Source organism: Hemiscyllium ocellatum, chromosome 3 (assembly GCF_020745735.1).
Source record: "Hemiscyllium ocellatum isolate sHemOce1 chromosome 3, sHemOce1.pat.X.cur, whole genome shotgun sequence".
Classification (NCBI taxonomy): domain Eukaryota; kingdom Metazoa; phylum Chordata; class Chondrichthyes; order Orectolobiformes; family Hemiscylliidae; genus Hemiscyllium; species Hemiscyllium ocellatum.
The window spans coordinates 58754616-58775905 of record NC_083403.1 but is presented as its reverse complement, the minus strand read 5'-3'; the positions used below and the strand labels follow the sequence as shown (position 1 = coordinate 58775905).

At 40.0% G+C, this 21290-nt stretch overlaps 1 protein-coding gene across 2 annotated transcripts in view; it reads right to left on the bottom strand.

Annotated features, from left to right (window-relative positions):
• gpr63 (G protein-coupled receptor 63) overlaps positions 1-21290 on the bottom strand; it is a 142857-nt gene that overhangs the window by 10262 nt on the left and 111305 nt on the right. The window contains exon 3 of one of the 2 annotated variants that reach the window (XM_060820905.1): positions 10264-10340. The gene's annotated coding sequence lies outside the window, so the exon portion shown is untranslated. Of the gene's footprint in view, positions 1-10263; positions 10341-21290 lie in introns of those variants that run through there. The other variant, XR_009640948.1, reaches the window with a different exon arrangement.

Sequence of the window (21290 nt, the reverse complement as noted above, 5' to 3'; positions counted from 1 at the left end):
AATAATCTTTCACTGAACTGTTTCTGATGCACTTATAGTCATTTGGTGATACAGAACTCGAGTATCACTGAAAACCCACATTTTTTTTTCATCTTACACTCATCATCAATTCACAAGAAATACCAAAGTAAAAGGGATACAACATATATACACTGTAGTGACAGAATACTAAGTCGTGGGGAACATTGCTGGACAATAAGACCTTGGAGTGCAGGTTCATTGCTCCTTGACAGTGGAGTCTCAGATAGACAGGATAGTGAAGGCAGCATTTACAATACTTGCCTTTATTGGCCAGAACATTGAGCACAGGAGTTGAGCAGCCGTACAGGACTTTGGTTAGGCCATTTTTGGAATACTGCATTCAATTCTGGTCTCCCTGCTATATGAAAGACACTGGAAAACTTGAAACTGTTCAGATAAGATTTGAAGGATGTTGCCAGGATTGGAGGGTTTGAGCTATAGGGAGAGGCCGAATAGGCTGGGGCTATTTTCCCTGGAGCACCGAGGGCTGACTTTATAGAGGTTTATAAGATCATGAGGAACATGGATAGGGTGAATAACCAAGGTCTTTTCCCCAGGGTAGGGGAATTCAAAACTAGAGGACAGATGTTTAAGGTGAGAGGGGAAAGATTTAAAAGGGACCTAAAGGGCAACTTTTTCATGCAAAGGGTGGTGCGTGTATGTAATGGGCTGCCAGAGGGAGTGGTGGAGGTTGGGACAATTACAACATTTAAAAGACATCCAGACAGGTGTATGAATAGGAAGAGTTTATGGGCCAAATGCTGACAAATGGTACTCGATTAATTTAGGATATCTGGTCTGCATGGACGAGTTGGACTGAAGGGTCTATTTCTGTGCTGTATGGCTCTATGACTCCATTACTAATTGGTTGGACTCTAGTAGGTTGAGGAATTTCTGTGGAAGATAGATCAGTTAATGATTACTGACAATTCTCCATAAAGGTTTAAATTTTAAAACAACACAGCTTGAATCTGATAGATCGAGGATTGCCTTGAAAGATAAACCAAAGAATGGGTAACACCCTGGTATTCACCCAGGCAGTTAACACAGAGACATTAAAATGCAATTAATGCCTCATCCCTGACGTGATGACCAGTCCCAGGGACAAAGTGCCTGGATTGGGAGAATGCAATGCATGTCAAATCTGTCATATTCTCTTCCCTCTTGCGTTGTTTTATGAATGGTGTGGTGAAGAAAAAAATCCATGAGATCTGAATAGGAATATTGTGACATTATAAACAAAATTATGTGGTAAAAATCAGGTTGTTGCATAACTGTGCAGAAAAGAAGTAAATACTCCCCAGAGAAAAATGAAAAGCTAATGAGCCCATGGAGAAAGAATAGAAAGAGCAAGTAGACTTGAAGAAAACTCCACTTTATGTTTTCAGTGCAGTCAAAACAAAGATCTACTAATTATTGTAAAATCTATTTGACTCTCAACTTTTAAGTTTACAATTACATTTCAAAAAAGAAAAAACCCAAACAATCTAAAAATCATAGAGTTACAATTAAACAGATAAGTAATTAAACTTGTGAATGAGACATTTATAAAATTTGATATATAACGGTCACAAACACAACTACAAGATCTTCCAGCTGTCACAATGCTTTACAGGCCTCAAGACTAATCCTTAGTGTCAAAGTTATGAGTAAAAATTGGACCTACTGAGACATTTACCCTCAAAAGATGGGTCTGAAAGATAGTTTTATAAAGAAAACAACAAATTGCATGGAAAGGTAAAACTCTCAAAATGACTCTAACCTGAATTGCAACAGTTTTGAGCTGGGAAAAGCCAAAGTTCAGATGAATATTGGAACATATTTATTTTCACAAAGTGCAATTGAAAAAAATGAAGTGGACTTCCACAGAGCAGCAGTAAAAACCTGGGTATAATTTAACAATTACATACTACAACGCTTGAGGAATTGGGCCTACTTTTAGCAAAATGGACAGAATGAATTTCCTTTATCATAATGATCTTGCAATCAAACATATGATTGCAAATTGTACATAATCCAGCACACAAAGTAAAATACATCAGTTTTTCTTGACTTGACATTTCTATTTATAACAAAAGATTTTTGGTTATGGTCTTTCCTGAAAGGCAAGATTTTAGTACTTGCTTTCATACTGAAGAGTTTTGTTTTTGAATACATCCTTCCATCATAGCTGTGACACTTGGTTGGTGAACAGTTAAAGGATACCATACAAGTAACATTCACAGACTGAAATATGCAATATGGTATTTTCAGGCTAATTGATTTGTTGCAATGCAGTGTTAATGAATTCATCTGACATTTTAAGTGTGCAACAAGCAGAAAGCAATAGAAACAAAATTTCTTACATTTAAAAAATGTCAGAAAAAGTCTGAACTTTGTGCATTACATCTAGTGATATCATCATCATCATTACAGACGTGGCACGGTGGAGCAGATCCATACCCATTCTAGAATTGATTAAGATAGAAAGCAAGACAGTTTTGACAAATGGATAACTAAAGAGCCAAAAGGTCAGAACTGTACTTTCAAAATGCCACTTACACTTTGCACTAAGTAATTCAGATATGTTTTGATACACTATTATAGAAAATATGCAGAAATGATTGTGCGTTTTTTTATTTTATCATAACCCCAACTCCAAAGCTGCAATATACACATTTAATACACACAGCTCATTTCCGAGGGAAAAGCTCTCCACAGACAATTCTTACAGGTCTTTACCCTCTCTCCTTTTGTGCTGATGGCCGGTACTGACAATTCAGGGTTTCTTCTGACCGTATCCTCCTTTTTTGGTCAGCCCAAAAGGATACAACCTATACCTTCAGCATTGCAATATGCCTGCTTATCTGTAAGCCATTCCACCAATGTATTTGCTGACTCCAGACTACCAGCAGTTCAAACTGAAATGCTGCAATCTGCACAAAGCCCTTTAGATTCAGGGCTTTCTGACATCTTTTTCAAACTCATCTGCAAAATCATTATTGCAGACTCTGCAATCTTCCATTTCCCATGTTGCAGCCACAGGTAACTCCAATCAATAGTAAAGCAGGAGTCATGAGCTGAATCTGGAAGGGATATCTCTTGTTAAGTAATCACCCTGCACCTTGTTGAACTACTGGATTATTACACTAATTATGGATGGAAACAAGTTTCCCTTTTAGGAAGCTGTACCCTTCTCTACTGAGAAAGAAGACAAGCTTGATGCAATGCTTGTACAGTTAGCGAGATTAATTATAAATCCACACATGGCCACATAAATGGAATCTATACACTTTACATTTTGATGATATTCAGTAAAATTGCAGCACGGTGCATCCATGCTCAGCCACATGAGTCATGTTATTGATGCTGTTAGGAGCAACCTTGGTGATCAAAGAGCAAAGATTTAATGGAATGCTGACCTTCCAGGTTATCTGACAAAACATAAATGGTGGTGTTTCTTGTGAAGCATACCCAATTACAACCACAGATTGACTGGACTTAGAAGTGTCTGTATATTCTGGTAACAGGTGCTGGAGGCTGGACATAGGCCAAGGTCATCAGGCTCATTCTCCAACTCTTCAGGCTAAAAATACACGGATACAGTGAGCTGGGGTTTTGGGCTGAGGAAAGAGCAGGCATACCATCCTGTGTGCTTGTTTCCCCACCCCTTTCCCAGTGCTGGCCATTTTTACCAAAGCAGCCTGTTCTGACAGGAAGGCAGCTAATTAGGCTCATTAAAAGCATTGTCAAGCACATGTTGGAAGCCAACTGGAATCTTAAAGTTGGCCTCCAGTTTCCTACTTTTGGGGGAGGGGTGTGTGGGAGGCAACCAGAGGGGAGAGGCTGCTCTGTAGGCCTAAAAAGGCTGCCCTTTGGAGGGATTCTACAGCATATCCACCTTTCTCAGGGTGATCCAGCTTCTAGTTTTTTTTTTAAAATCAATTTTTTACATTGAAGGGACCTCAATGAAACATCCTTTCAGTTACTTATGCTCCATTGCAGCCTGCAGTTCTCACAAGTCAGACCACAACCTCAAGTTGAGAACCCATCCACACCTCTAATTGGCTAAGAGTCCTGTCTCTAAAACAATTAAGGAAACACCTCTGTGAAAATCCCAGGTCACTCACCACGTACTCATGTGGGAGCGTTTGGATTTTGATGCAGTCCCAACTCTGGTTTTCTACCTCGATGTGAAAATCCAATATATTCTCAATGGCAAAATCTGCAAATCCCCCCATTCAACTAGGGATGATGAAAGAATAGAATCTCCAGAAAACAAGGCAAAAAAATGAAATTTGTTTTTTTTTTAAATGGGTGGGGGAAGATGTGAAGAACAACTAATGCACCTATTAATATCAGTGACATAGGATACCTGTCTTAGGCTCAAGGTTGGACCTCTATTACTTCTTGACCCAGTTGCAACGTGGGAGATTGATATGAACATTTTGGAGCATCTCATATTCCCAAAGTGGGACACTCAAATATATGTTTCCAGATTTTTGAATCCTTGCCAACTCTCTCTGTCATCTGCTAAATCTTGAGGCCACTGAATCAGCAGCAAACAAAATAAAATATTAAAATGCTTCAGATTTTTAATTTTTTTCTGAAGTCTTCCATTTCGTGTTTGCCACTGCAGTGGTGCCTAAAACACAAAGCTTGTTTTAAATAGACTCAGGGTGGATCCAGCACTCCTGAGGTAGGGAAGATGAACAGTAATTTGTATGATAATGCCATACAACTACTCCCTGAAACAGACCTGCCTGTATTTGCGTGGATGCTTCTGAAGTTATGTGACACCCAAGTTTTGTTATTTTTTAAAACTAGTTTGGGTGCATTATCCCTGCTGAAATTTAGGGGCTGTACCTGTCTTAGTTCAAGTCATTCGTTTAACCTCGATGGTTTGGCCCAGTTCCCAAATTTCCACTAACCTACTTAACATCTGACTTCTTCATACACATACTTGGCTATGCCCTCTGATATATATTAACCTCCAAATATCCACATAAAAATCTGTGGCATATCTCAATAAATTATATAATTAACCTGCATAATCTGAAGATGACTTTCTCTCTACTTGTCACCAATGAACTGTATCATATTTTTCTCCCTCACTTTAGATGTTGAACCTAATTCTTGGGAATGGAAAAATGTCATGCATCTCAAATAGAATCATAGAATCCCTACAGTGCACAAGCAGGCCATCTGGCCCATTGAGTCTGCACCAACCGTCCGAACATTGTCCTGCACCATCCTCCCCACCCCTTCCCAGTCTCCCTGTAACCTTGCATTTTCCTGATGAAGGGCTTATGCTCGAAACGTCGAATTCCCTACTCCTGAGATGCTGCCTGGCCTGCTGTGCTTTGACCAGCAACACATTTTCAGCATTTTCCATAGCTAACCCACCTAACCTACACATCCCTGTACAGCACGGCCAGTCAACCCAACCTTCATATCTTTGGTCTGTGGGAGAAAGCCCATGCACACACAGAAAGAACGTGTAAACTCCACACAGTCAATCACTTGAGGGTGGAGTTAAACTGGGTCCCTCGCACTGTAAGGCAGCAATGCTAGCCACTAAGCCACCATGCCGCCCATGATCATAATAGCATGATCTCAATAATTTCACAGTCATTGAAGTCAATAATTCTTCCTTCTGCTTTGAATTCCACAAGCTTCAACTTTAGATAACAATTGTTTATGAAGGGCTTTATCAAATGCCTTCTGGAAGACTATATAAATAAATCCATGCTCAATATATTGGTCACCTCTTCAAAAGGCTTAATTAGGTCTGTTAGTCATAACCATTCCTTTGCATAAATCAATTTCAGACAGACTTGTACAGAAATTTCAAAGCATGTGAATTTTATCTCATGTTCAACAAATGTAGTTACCTTAATGGAATGTAATTTGCATCATAAATATTTATAGTGAATTTGTTATTGATATCCTTTCATTTTGTGGCCCTCTTAATCATTGTGATGTTATGCCTGAGAGGTCTGCGGCTGCACTGACAACTACAGCAAATACAGAAATAAACAAACAATTGATTAAAAATATTCAGCATTTAAATTTAGCTAAATTATGGTATTCTAAACACACAGGTATGAATTGATAATCTCTGGACAAGTCACAAATTACTCATACATTAGTGTACATGCTAAGCGAGTAAATAAGAAAAGCTTTGCTTTTGAAGATAACCATTACAGTCTTTATGAGATGCAGTCCTTTTTGGTCTATTGTTCCCCTCTAAGCTGCTCACCATCCCAACTTGGAAATATATGGCCATTCATTCAATGCTGCTACATCAAAATCCTGGAATTTCCTCCTTAACTGTATTGTAACGGTACCAGCCTTCAAAGTAAGATCCAATAATCTCAACCTCTCATCTGTTGTATATCAGTCAATCATAGTTTCATTCTTTTTGCATTTTACTCCTAAACAAGTAAAGAAAGCCAGACAAACAGTATGGGAATAAGCTTTCATTGTTTCTATGATGTTATTGAAAGTCCGTTATTCAAACTGTAAGTGCAGAGATGGAACAGAAAGGAAGGGGTACAAAGAAGTAGGTAAGGAACTGAAAGTGAAGAATGTAATGTTATCTTTGTGCCAGAGAGTGAAGTATACAATATTGACCATTCAGTGCATCCTATGCCTGTTCACTATATTTTAAGATTTAGGAAAAACAAAGCACGATTTGTGTGTCAAATTAACATCATCACAGAGTCAAATGACTTGTTTTAATCTTATGATTCCTATGCAATCTGTATTTTTAAACAGATCGACACAACTATCCAGCTCATCAGTTTATAAAATGCCTTCAAGACTGACAATATTCAAATCAAAATTTGTTCTGAAATCTGTTTTCTTAACTTGCACATTCAGATGGCATGAAATTGTTTAATCTACACGTCTCCCAATCTCTTTTGAAGTTATAATTTAGCAGAAGTTCAGTTCCTTATGTCAATTGTCATTCAGAACTGTGCCTAAATGTCCCTTCCTTCCCTTGTAATCCAAAATTATCTCAGCAAGCTACTCAATTATAGACAGTAGGATATCTAAGTCCTGGCTTCAATGGATATGCACATACCGCTCAGCAGGGGTCACTGGATAGTAAACGTTCCAGAACACAGGAGCACTGAGACAGACTATTGCACAGTGGTGTTCCTGTTGACACAAACTAGCTAAAGATCAATTCATAAACTTAATGCAGGACTTCTTATTTCAGCAGTCTAATAATGTACAGTAGTCTAACCGTCAAGCTCTAATTAAAAATCTCAAAACACCAGGTTATAGTCCAACAGGTTTATGTGGAATCACTAGCTTTCAGAGCACTGCTCCTTTATCAGGTGGTTGTGATGAAGACAACCACCTGATGAAAGAGCGGCACACCGGTAGCTAGTGCTTCCAAATAAACCCGTTGGACTATAACCTGGTGTTGTGAGATTTTTTAACTTTGTCCACCCCAATCCAACATCAGCACCTCCAAGTCAGGGCTTCAAATTCTAAATATTGAGAGAGCTGTTAAATGTTTATCTGTAAAGAGCCCAATTGAGGTGATAATCTTTACTAACTAGATTCTGATATGCTAATCTAACTTATTACTCCAAGTCATGTAAGACAAAGAACTGCAGAAATTATATTTGTGTGACAACTACAGCCAGCTAATATAATAGACTTTCATGTTCACAAGTCAAATTATCATTTCACAACTATCCACATACAAGATCATCTTCTTACTACTAACTTAATTGGCAGGCACCTAATTCCCTTTATTTCGGTTAACCACTAATTTAGAACATCTATTGAGATGGCAGGTTAAATTTGTCCTTGATGTTGGTTACAATAACAGCTTTGCACACAGAGATTGAATGCATAGCAGGATGCAAAATATTTTTTTTAAAAGAGCTTCTCAAGATTTATCAAAGGTTACTTCTTGATTTTTGGGCTTACTTCTTGGTTTTCAGGGGGTCACCTTTTCAGCCTAAATAGCTCTTCATGAGGTAGTGCATCCATTTTGAAACATACAAGTACAAATTGTATGTTGATATATATTGTCTTTAGATTTACTAAGCAGAATTGGAAGAATTCATCAACATCCTCTACAATTTATCACAACAATTAAACTTGAAGCCACAACAAGTAAAACATTAATTTCCCAGATGCGGCAGCACTTAAAATGACATAGGACTGCAGGCACAAGTTAGTAACAAATACATCTGTTTAAAAAGCTGATAAATATTTCTATTTACAAGTCATTGTCGTTGCCCAAAATATACTTTATGTAGACTAGGGAGCTCATCCTAAATTGTATGTTGCCCATAATGCTGTCAAATAGTTCATTGTATTTAAGACACGCTGCACTGTGATGACACAAATAAAAATCCTTATTAAAAAAAAACGTTCAACATAAAATTATGCAATTCAGAATGTTCATTACAACAGCATTTGTTACATTTACTCCCATATAATGGCTGTTGAACTCTTAAGTTTCATCAGAGAACTCCTCATTAATTTGCTCAGAATTTACTACCTGTTTTCCTATTCCCAGTTCACCGAGTATTCACTTGTTGCAAAGTTTAAGCCTTTTTTTCTCTTTTTCAGCTTCTCTCCCGTTTGAAATTCCCTTCACCCTTTGCAGCCTTCTCTCCTCAACCTTGTAGATCCACTCTGCAGACACCCATCTCACCCTTCACTTTGCAGCATTCCTTCTATTTTTAGATACCTTCTATTCCTCCACTTTGCAGTCCTCCCTTCCAATTCGCAGACCTCCCTCCACTTCACAAGGCCTCACCCATCCTTTCCCTCCACTCTACAGCTGCCCTAAGCCCCTACCAGTCAGCAACCTCCTCTTCCCTCTCTTCTCCAACTTTGCTGCCTCACTTTGCTTCCAGAACCCCAAGCTACCTTCTCTAGGCCTCAGCTCCAAGTCCTGGTTCCACAGGTCGTTGGGCCCCACCGGTCCTCCCAAGTTTTTCTCCTCAGCCCGGCAATCTGAGTTCCTGTTCTTTTGTCCCTGACATCCCAGCCTTTATGCCTGTGTCAGCAGCACCTTTTTGCTCCACTGCAGACTGTCTCTCACCCATGCTTGCTGCAGACAAGTTGAACCTATCAGTAGGAAGCATGAGATAGAGCCAGCCTGTAATTGGACAAACAGCTGCTCATTACTGGGCAGCACGGTAGCTCAGTGGTTAGCATTGCTGCCTCTCAGCTCCAGAAACCCAGGTTTGATCCCAACCGTGGGCGACTGACTGTAGAGTTTGCACATTCTCTCAGTATCTGTGTGCTCCGGTTTCCTCCCACAGTCCAAAGATGTGCAGGTTAGGTGAACTGGCCATGCTAAATTGCCTGTAGTGTTTAGGGATATGTAGGTTAGGTGCATTAGTCAGGAGTAAATGTTGAGTAATGGAGATTGGGTTTGAGTGGGACACGCTTTGGAGGGTTGGTGTGGACTTATTGGGCCAAAGGGCCTGTTTCCACACCAGAGGGATTCTAAGACTATTCCTATCCATTCAATTTACCGGGGCAACCTTTATTTCATTGGTCATGGTTATGAGTGAGTTTGATGGGTAGCTTAGGGATTTTGGTGGCAAATAGAACACCGTAACCTGCAGGTTCCCCTCTAAGCTGCTCACCATCCCGATTTGGAAATATATGACCATTCATTCAATGCTGTTACATCAAAATCCTGGAATTTCCTTCTTAACTGTATTGTAACTTTACCTAAAACACATGGACTGCACCAGATCAAGAAGACAACTCACCCACCACATTTCAAAGGCAACTACCAATGGGCAATAAATGACAGACTAACCAGCGACGCCCATGTTCCACATATGAATAGAGAAAAAAATTCATCCGCTATCCCTGCACAATTTGAGCTCTGATGTGCAGAGCAATTAATTGTGCGAATTAGTTAATTAAAACATTGCATAATTGGGAATAGTTTTGGTTTAATGTTTAGTTTCCAATATTAGACAGGAATTCCAATTTGGCTTCCTAGGATTTAAGGATCTGTTACGTTCTGTTATTATTAATCACACAATTATGAAGTGGAATCAACATAATAGCAGCAAGTCTTCTAATACAACGCTCAGTGTGTTGTGCAGTACTTTCATTCCGTTTTCAGAACACACAATCTCAGTTTGCAAATCCAGCACCTGAATCTTTAAAATTATGGCCTCTATTTCTGCCAATTGTTGTTTGCAAAACTTCATTGTCAATCTGTGTTTATTTCTTGTGCCTTTTTTAATCTATGCTTACCCTTATCCTCCATGTCTCAGGAATGTCTGCATTTCAACGAGTTGCAAAGTTTAATGATGATACAAGAACAACTCCGTCTGAAAGAAAAGGGGGATAAATGATAATCAGCAGTGAGTTATGGAATGGAGAGAGAGAAAACAAATGCAAATGAAGATTAAATGTTATGAAAAACAATATTTAAGAAGTGAAGGTATCTTCTTTTCTTATATTTAAACACATCCTGTATTCATGATACAATTTTTTAGTATGGTCCTATATTTGGAAATGGAGACAAACAAGTGGCTAAGATGGCTACTTCAACAATTTCTGACCAGACTGTCTTAAGTTTCTGGAAAATTCCTAATTAAATATCCTTGGATGGGCATGTTGAGACAGAACTATCTGCAGAATTTACACCTGCTATTATTTGTGGTTTAGCCAACACTCAAATGCAACTGGACTGGTAGAATTTCTGGGTTAAAACTTACATTTCTTTTGGCTCAGTCGAAGTTGTGACAAATTTTCTGAAGGGCTTTTCACTGCAAGATCTCGTGAATTGTCTCACTGCATCAAACCAATTTTTGTTCATTAACTATCTATTCCGTATCTACAGCGTCTGCTACATCCAACTCTGACCTCATCTTACCACAAAACATTCCCAGAATAGCTCGTCACTCCGTGGATATTCTGGAATTCACTGCAGTCCTTTGCACTGGCGTCATCTTTAAAAACTTACTGCGTACCTGGAGCTGCCTGCACAGCTCCTGGCTGTTGCTGACAGAGGGAAATTGGTGTGTCTCTACACAGTCAGAAACCTGGTGTTCCTGCTGGTTGGGGTGGTGCAAAGGTGGGACAGTCTCTTTCCCCAGGATCACCAGTATGGCTAAGACACCAGACCATGCCAGCCTGGACTAAGATTGGCATCCAGCTTACTGCAGTCTCAGCTGTCTGAAGGAATGCATAGCACTGTGTGAATAAGGTAACTAACCTTCATCACTTTGCCAGTGTAAGTGTCACCATCTTCTCTCTGATATCTAATACTCATTCCATCTCTGCTGCTGTACCCACCACCCACCAAGACTCAGGTTCTACCACTCTCACTATTGCCTGCAACATCTTCCCTCACTCACTGCCACGTACCTGAACCCCTGGCAGCAATAACCTTGCATTGCTTCTGCACTGCCAACACACTTACTTGGGATAGCTCCCCACCTGCACCAAAAGTAACAGTAGGGACACCCACTTTCAAGAGAAGTGGTGGATTGACCAACCTCTTCTTATGTGGAAATCAACCTGACTTTGACTACCCCAAGCGGCTGACTGACCATTTCCTAGCCTCCAGCTGATATTGGAGTCTGCCCTTGACTTATTGGGCTGAGGTTCCCAGAGTGAAGGCTAACCTCCTTGTCTTGACGGAAATCTGCTGATAACCATGATCAGCTTCCTGCCTCAGTATCAGCAGGAAATGAAAAGGCAAGACAGTGGTTTTGTGAATCTGGTATCTGAGTGCAAAGAAGAAAATGGTAAAGCAAGCCATTAATCTCCATCTGGCACTTCTCAGCCCATTGGCCCATCTGATCAAGATCCCATTGTACTCCGAGGTAAGTTTCTTCTCTGTCACTACACCTCCAATTTTGGTGTCATCCGCAAACTTACTAACCTCACCTCTCATGCTCTATCTAAATCATTTATATAAATGATGAAAAGTAGTGGACCCAGCACCGATCTTTGGGCACTCCACTGGTCACAGGCCTCCAGTCTGAAAAACAACCCTCCACTGACGAGAGGGATTCCAGAGCCCCAGACTAAGCTCAGAGTGAGCAAATGCCATGACAGAGAACAAAGATCCCAGAGACTCAGCCTGGTCCAGTCCATGAGCTGAGTGTGTCCCCCTGAGCACAGTGTCCATGCTGCAGCATTACAATAGTAGCTGCTGGTGCAATCCAAGTTGCAATACTGAAGTGCAGATTCACCCTGTAAGTGGTACACATGGCTGGTGGCCATGGAACATGCCTTGAAATATTGTTGTCCACTTTCCAACTTGAAGTAAGCGACAAACTGAATTGCCCAGATATCTGCTCTGAATTCCATCTCATGGTTTCTTGACATCCAGTTTAATTGGTAAACTTGATTAGACAGAAGACTAAATATTAATGAGATAAGCTCGGCCATTAACAAGGTGTTTACCCTTTAATTGGAAACTCCCCATTGCCTCGTGAAAAACTCACCATGTCGCATGTGGAAAGCGTATAAGATACAGTGAGATGTTCTTTCCGGAACTCTCATCTGATTTTGATGTAAATTTTGCCTTAGCCCTGATTACTCAGACCCTATAAGATTTGGCCCCTTCTCTCTAAGTTTGATACGTACAAGAAAGCTGAAGAAGCCCTTTTACAAGAAGTGGATGTGAACAGGAGCCATCCCCCCATCCGTTCTCCATTGTATAGCAAAGGCTTCTAGCTTTAAAACCATTCATGTGGCATAGTAGCTGATCATGTGACACAAAGATTTTACCTTCTGAATCAGGGAAAAACCAAGTCAGTTAACACAGTATACCAGCTGCAAAGGCAATAGGCCCATGCCTTTAGACTTCGCTATATCTTAAAAGGCCTCCTTGCCTGGCTTTTCTTTCTGAGTTCATCTACAACAAACTTGATCTGCTTAGAAAACAAAACTATACTGACTGAAGAGGATCGATAGGGGAAGACCAGTAGATGTGATCTATATGGACTTCAGTAAGGCATTCAACAAGGTTCCCCATGGGACACTGGTGAGCAAGGTTAGATCTCATGTCACATAGGGAGAACTCGCCATTTGGATACAGAATTGGCTCAAAGGTAGAAAGAGGGTAGTGGTGGAGGGGTGTTTTTCCAGACTGGAGGCCTGTGACCAGTGGAGTGCCACAAGGATCAGTGCTGGGTCCACTACTTTTCATCATTTATATAAATGATTTAGATAGAACATAAGAGGTACAGTTAGTAAGTTTGCAGATGACACCAAAATTGGAGGCGAAGTGGACAGTGAAGAGGGTTACAGATTACAACGGGATCTTGGTCAGATAGGCCAATGGGCTGAGAAGTGGCAGATGAAGTTTAATTTCGATAAATGCAAGGTGCTGCATTTTGGAAAAGCAAATCTTAGCAGAACTTATACACTTAATGGTAAGGTCCTAGGGAGTGTTGCTGAACAAGGTGACCTTGGAATGCAGGTTCATAGCTCCTTGAAAGTGGTGTTGCAGGTAGATAGGATAGTGAAGAAGGCGTTTGATATGCTTTCTTTTATTGGTCAGAGTGTTGAGTACAGGAGTTGGGAGGTCAGGTTGCGGCTGTACAGGACATTGGTTAGGCCACTGTTGGGATACTGCATGCAATTCTGGTCTCTTTGTGTAACTTGAAAGGTTTCAGGAAAGATTTATAAAGGATGTTGCCAGGATTGGAGGATGTGAGCTATAGGGAGAGGTAGTATAGGCTAAGGCTGTTTTACCTGGAGGGTTGGAGGCTGAGGAGTGACCAAATACAGGTTTACAAAATTATGAGGGGCATAGATAGGATAAATAGACAAGTCTTTTCCCTGGGGTGGGGGAGTCCAGAACTAGACAACAAAGGTTTAGGGTGAGGGGGGAAAAGATATAAAAGAGACTTTAAGAGGCAACTTTTTCATGCAGGAGGAGGTACATGTATGGAATGAGCTGCCAGAGGAAGTGGTGGAGGCAAGTACAATTGCAACATTTAAAAGGCATCTGGATGGGTATATGAATAGGAAGGGTTTGGAGGGATATGGGCCAGGTACTGATAGGTGGGACTAGATTGGGTTGGGATATCCTATCGGCATGGATGAGTTGGACCGAAGGATCTGTTTCCGTGCTGTACACCTCTATGACTCTATTTTATGTCCTACTGAAGTTTACTTCTTTCAATAATAATGCTATGACCGCAGTTATTGAAAACACCTATAACCACCTTTGAAGATTGGAATCACTTTATTCAAAAGATCAAAAATGACCGTTTTTATTTCACCAACCCCAAAACAAGAATTATGCAGCATTATTTTCTTTATAGGTTGCACTTTCCTGGTGAACTAATTTTTCACGTGTGCGCGCAAGTGCGTGTGCGCAAGACTGAAAAAGCATTCAAAGTTAAGGGTGAAAGTGTGAACAAATAATCCTTTTTTTAAATCTATGGGAGTTATTTTCTGTACCTTGTAGCACAATGGTATTGTCCCTACATCTCAGCAAGGAGGTCTGGGTTCAAGACCAATCTACTCCAGAGATGTCAAAAAAACTGAACAGGTTAATTGGAAAAATATCATGAAAGTTACTTGTTAGTTACTCAAAAATTAACTGAGACCGAAAAACAAACTGACTTGTTTTTCCAAAAATACATTGATTATTCAAAGTTTGTGAGAAGATTTGTAGCTCGAGTGCTCATCGTTGTGGTTCTGTTCGCCAAGCTGGGAGTTTTTGTTGCAAACATTTCATCCCCTTTCTAGGTGACATCCTCAGTGCTTGGGAGCCTCCTGTGAAGCGCTTCTGTGCTGATTCCTCCAGCATTTATACTGGTTTGAATCTGCCGCTTCCGGTTGTCAGTTGCTGTCCGCTGCAGTGGCCGGTATATAGGGTCTAGGTCGATGTATCTGTTGATAGAATTTGTGGATGAGTGCCATGCCTCTAGGAATTCCCTGGCTGTTCTCTGTTTGGCCTGCCCTATAATAGTGGTGTTGTCCCAATCGAATTCATGTTGTTTGTCATCGGAGTGTATGGCTACTAAGGATAGTTGGTCCTGTCGTTTCATGGCTAGTTGGTGTTCATGAATGCGGGTTGTTAGCTGTCTTCCTGTTTGTCCTATGTAGTGTTTTGTGCAGTCCTTGCATGGGATTTAGTAAACTACGTTGGTTTTGCTCATGCTGGGTATCGGGTCCTTCGTTCTGGTGAGTTGTTGTCTGAGAGTGGCTGTTGGTTTGTGTGATGTTATGAGTCCTAGTGGTCACAGCAGTCTGGCTGTCAGTTCAGAAATGCTCCTGATGTATGGTAGTGTGGCCAGTCCTTTGGGTTGTGGCATGTCCTCATTTTGTTGTCTTTCCCTTAGGCATCTGTTGATGAAATTGCGTGGGTATCCGTTTTTGGTGAATACCTTGTATAGGTGTTCTTAGACATCCAGACTGCTGTGACCACTAGGACTCATAACAGCACACAAACCAACAGCCACTCTCAGACAACAACTCACCAGGACAAAGGACCCGATACCCAACATGAGCAAAACCAACGTAGTGTATAAAATCCCATGCAAGGACTGCACAAAACACTACATAGGACAAACAGGAAGACAGCTAACAACCCGCATCCATGAACACCAACTAGCCACGAAACGACACGACCAGCTATCCTTAGTAGCCATACACTCAGATGACAAACAACATGAATTCGTTTGGGACAACACCACTATTATACCAAACAGAGAACAGCCAGGGAATTCCTAGAGGCATGGCACTCATCCACGAATTCTATCAACAGACACATCGACCTAGACCCTATATACCGGCCACTGCAGCAGACAGCAACTGACAACCGGAAGCGGCAGATTCAAACCAGTATAAATGCCGGAGGAATCAGCACAAAAGCGCTTCACAGGAGGCTCCCAAGCACTGAGGATGTCACCTAGAAAGGGGACGAAATGTTTGCAACAAAAACTCCCAGCTCGGCGAACAGAACCACAACATACATTGATTATGGACTCTGAGAAAAAGTGTGCAAAGGTTTCTGTTCTCTCCTGTCACTGTTTCTGACAAATGAGATTAAGATAGACATTTGGAGACAATTTTGTTCTGAATAGTGTGGGAAATAGAGCATAACCTTTGTTTGCAGATAGACATATTCCAGCAATCAGAAAGGATGGGAGTGGGAAAGATAGTGAGAAAACAGAGGCAATCAATCCTGCATCTGGAGCAGAAAAATTGTTGATTCCATTGTTCAGCACGCTGAAACTCAGGCTGGAGAACAGCTTTTGACTGTAAAATACAGAGAATATTATAATGCTGTTTGGAATTGTTGAGCAAGTGAAAAATGGTGAATTATCAGTCACAAAATAATCTAGCATCCTAAATTCAGTGGGTAATAGGGAAAGCAAATGGATTGTTGGCTATTATTAAGAGAAAGTGAAGACTGCAGATGCTGGAGTTCAGAGCTTAAAAATGTGTTGCTGGAAAAGTGCAGCAGGTCAGGTAGCATCAAAGGAACAGGAGAATCAATGTTTCGAGCATAAGCCCTTCCTGAAGGATGGCTTATGCCTGAAACGTCAATTCTTCTGTTCTTTTGATGCTGCCTGAGCTGCTGCGCTTTTCCAGCAACACATTTTTAAGCTGTTGGCTTTTATTTCAAGAGAATGGAGTATAAAAATAGAGATGATTTGCTAAAATGGTATAGAAGACACTAGCCAGATCAAAGTTGGAATACTGTGAACTGTTTTGGGACCATTATCAAAGAAAAGATATCCTGACATTGGAGACTTTCCAGAGAAGTTCACGAGGTCAGATCTAGTAGATTAGATACTTAGTGTGGAGTGATTTTCTTATGGGGAAAGAGGCTATAAGTAGGTTGGGCTTGTACTTGTGGACTTTAGAAGAATGAGAGGAGACCTCATTGAAATATATAAAGTTGTTTGGGGGCTTGACAGGGTATGCGGAGAAACGTTTCACCTTATGGGGAAGGCTAGGACCAAGGACATGACCTCAGAGTAAGGGGATCACAAGACATTGGCAAGGAGGACTTTCTTTTCTCAGAGGTTGTGAACTTGTGAAATGCTTTACCACAGAGTGCTGTCGAGGCTGAGTCATTAAGTGCATTCACACCTGAGGTGGACAATTTTTTGATCAGTAAAGGATATACAGAAATGCCAGCAAAGTGGAGTTGAGGATTATCAGGCCAACTGTGATCTCCACAGCCAAATGCCTACTTCTGCTCCTACATCTCGGAGTCTTATGCTCTAAGCGTATGATGAAATATTTCCCCAATTTAGAACACAAATTGCCTAAAACATGAAATTTTGTTGCAAGAGCCTTTTCAGTCAGTCACTAGAGTTAGGAGGCTTTTTAAGGTTATTACTTCTTACAGGGATTGTAATATCCTCTAGCCCACAATGGTCCAATATATCTGTGTTTCTCTAATCCCAGCTTCTTCTGCAATCCAATTTTAAATTACTTCCCTACGTTTCTAGTCAACCAGATCCTAGTTCAAGAACCCCCTTCCTATTTCTCTCCTTCCTTCAGATACTCTTTAAAATAACTTGACTCAAGATCTCTTGCAACATTATTAATATACAAGTCATTGCAAAACATTAAAATAAGCAAAAATCATTGAAGGAAACAGTAAAGGTTGAGTAAAAGATTAAGAACACATGCAGTATCCTTGGCTTTATTCATAGGGCATAGAACATAAGGACAAAGCAGTTGTGTTGAATTGTATGTGTTAGTGATTTGGCCTCAGTTGGAGTGATGAATCCAGTTCAGGCACCCACACTTTAAGAACCATATCAAGCTATGAGAAAGGGTGCATCAAAGATTTCTATAAATGATTCGAAGCATGCAGAATTTCAGTTGTGATGACAGATTTGAGAAGTTAGAACTGTTTCCTCAATAAATAAAGGCTACAAGATGATCCAATAGTTATTCAAAATAATGAGGGGTTTGAACAGAATGGATATGGAGAAATTGTCCCCACTCATGAAAACACTAAGAGAAAGAGGGTACAGACTACAGAACTAGTAAATGCAGCAAAAGTGGTCAGAGGAAAAAAAAGTCATGAAGCGAGTGGTTAAGATATAGAATGCACTGCCTGAGTGTCTGGTAGAAGCAGAGTATACTGAAACTTTCAAAAAGGGGAACTCAACCAGCCATCCATAAAAGAAGAATATACAGGGAATAAGAAAGACTTGGGAGTGGCATTTCCACGACTGACTTTAGAATGGCATTTCCCTGAATATTGCTCAGCTAAACAGCAGCTATAGGCACGATGGGCTGAATGTCCTCCTTCAGTACTGTAAGGTTTCTGTGACTTTGCCACTGTATAGTATTCCAAATGCCCAGAAATCACCCAGTTGATGTCTGGACCTAACTATATATAATTTTTTTTAAATCAAGCAACAAGAGCACATTAAAAAAAACACACAAATGCCCCAGACTTCTTGAAACACCAAACAGTAAAATCTTAAATAATAGAAAGACTGCAGGCTGATCCATTCTGCTTAAAAATGACAGTCAGGATTTTTTAATGAGTTAGGAGAATAATTTACAACCATTCTTACTACTTGCATGATTTAAAAATAGAAATGAACAAACTCTTACTGTTTGGTAGAAGCCTCATTAGAAGAAATTTAAAACATTGAACTGACTGACAATTTGTGATAAACAGCAATAGGTAATAACCTGTATTTATAATATTATATAGGTTAAATGATGGTGTAATCAGCTCATTTATTTAACAAGATATTTTCTACTAATTAGTATTGTATAAATTACTTGTAAAACTGTCGCCTGGGAGTACATGCTGGTAAACAAGCCAGCACCTGTGACCTGATGGAAACTTGAGCATACTCTATCATGTGATGCTGCTATAACAATTCTATCAAATGCGAGTAACACAATGAGTGAAAATTAACATATTTGAAACATTACTTCACAAAAACTGTCATTATATAGGGTATTGATTTTTTCTCATGAGCTGCACCAAATTCTTTAAAATTAAAGTAAGTGGGTGACCATTGTCTTCCACTGTGATGAAACAAAATTAAAATGCCAAATGCACTTTTTTGTTTAAAGCAGGTTGGACTTTATTTATTGAAGGAATGTGTTTCAGAATTTCCTGCTGCTTCTCTTGCAATTGAAATGCCTTGTAAAATGGATTCTGCAATGGTATTCCCAACATCACTCTTCTAGACAAAAGGGATGAAAGTTAAGTGTTTAAAAATAATGTGCCAAGAAAGCAGGGAAAAAACAAAGCATTTTTAGGTGGTGACTTTGACAACGTGGAATTTTTACTTGCTGTCTAATAAGCAGCAGCTAAGAGGGACCTTCAAAACCCCAGCATAATTGCTAAGTCTTGAAACGGAACGTCAGATCAAACAAACCAATCGAAGCTTTCAATATTAGTAAGCAAAACTATGTTTCTTAAAAGCAACGTCATCAGTGTGTCAATAAGCCATTTATTTTTCACCAAGTGTTCAAATAATGAAAACTTAAATACCTTGCCAATGCATCAATTAGTTGCACTAATAATGCAAGGAGACATTAGCTTGAGACACCGGGTAAAGCAATCTTCAAGATACTGTTCTGCAAACCTTTACATTCACTGAATAAAGTAGCTTGTATTTTTTTTTAAACATCTCATCTGAAAGTCAGCATCTCCAATAATGCAGCACTCTCCCAGATCCAAATTGTTTTATTTGATCTCTCAACCATCTCTGACTCCAAAGCAAAAGTGGTGGCAAGTGAGCCACAGTTGACAGCATCATCCCTGAACTAAATTACAGTGCTGATGGTAAACATGGGAAATGAAAACTTTAAAATTAATAAAGGGGGAAGCAGAGGAGATAAGTGAGTTACTGCATTAGTGCACTGCATCTGTTTTCACACAAAACTATGATAATGTTCCAGTGGAGGAAGGAGGGAGTGGAGGCATTTAATAGCATAAAAAACAGAAACAAACAAGATACTAAATAGGTTGACATAATTCAAAGACAATAAACTATCAGATGAATAAAGTTAATCACACAACACCAGGTTATAGTCCAACAGGTTTAATTGGAAGCACACGAGCTTTCGGAGCGATGCTCAAAAACTGCAGGAATTTATGTAAAACACTGTTATCTTACTTATTAGATTAGAATCAATCTAAACATCAGGTCATAGACAGAGAACACAGGGGGCTAACACCTTCAACATATTGTCTAGCTATCACCATTGTTAGCAGCTAACCTGAGAATGCAACTTTAAAAAGAAGGGTTTTGTGATTTACACATGAAAGAAATGAAACGATCACTGTATTCTAACAGATGAAAGGCTTAACAGACAACCAATTTTTCAATGTATAATTTCAGATACATCACACTGCAAATTTTTGCTATAAATTCGGTGTTACGATCGAGCCCTCCACAATCACCTGATGAAGGAGCGTCTCTCCGAAAGCTAGTGTGCTTACAACTAAACCTGTTGGACTAAAACCTGGTGTTGTGAGATTTTTAACTTTGTACACCCCAGTCCAACAGCGACATCTCCAAATCATGACCACCAGATGAATGTAAGGCATCCTAGGTTGTTGAGGGAAACCTTGGGTCAAGTTTATTTGTTAAGATTTTGGACTGAAAAAAGTGCACTTCAGCTTGCACTGAGTGACAGTGAACATAAGAAAATGCTGAGCACCGAACATTCCAAAACTTGACATATAAAATTCAGGTGAGGTCTTATCTACCTTGGATTGTTGATGGATCACTTTCATACTACTTTGGCTTAATGGTACACAAAGAGATGGCAAGCTGAATGATACGGTCCCTGACATAACTTTGTCAACTTCAAACATTTTATTTCATTCTCTTGCACATTGACAGAATAAAACCCTTTTCCATTGATGAACTTAGCTGCAAAATGGTATGGTCTGCTTTCAGGATAATAGCTTCTTGAATTAAAATTCTTCATCTGTTTCCAGGGTAAAGCAAATTAAAACATAATTAGAATGGTCACCCACGTTTTGCTTCAGTGACACTGAAGCAAGGGCTTGTGCAACTGTTGCTGTGATGCAATGATGGCTCAGAGAAATGGAGGTAGAGCAGACCTACCAACCAATCCAGGACCAGCAAAAACTTCCAGCAACTGCAGAGCAGTCTTCACTTCTGGATTCGAGGAGGCCAAGTGTCTTTCATGCGCAATGCCATTTCCTCCAGATGAGCGAGGTACAATATTGGCGAGACTGAGGATATCTCAGGGTACTGCTACTGAACTATGCCAGGTGCTCCAGCAGCACCTATGACCTAAAGGAATGGGGGCTGTTCTATCCCAGTGGCCTT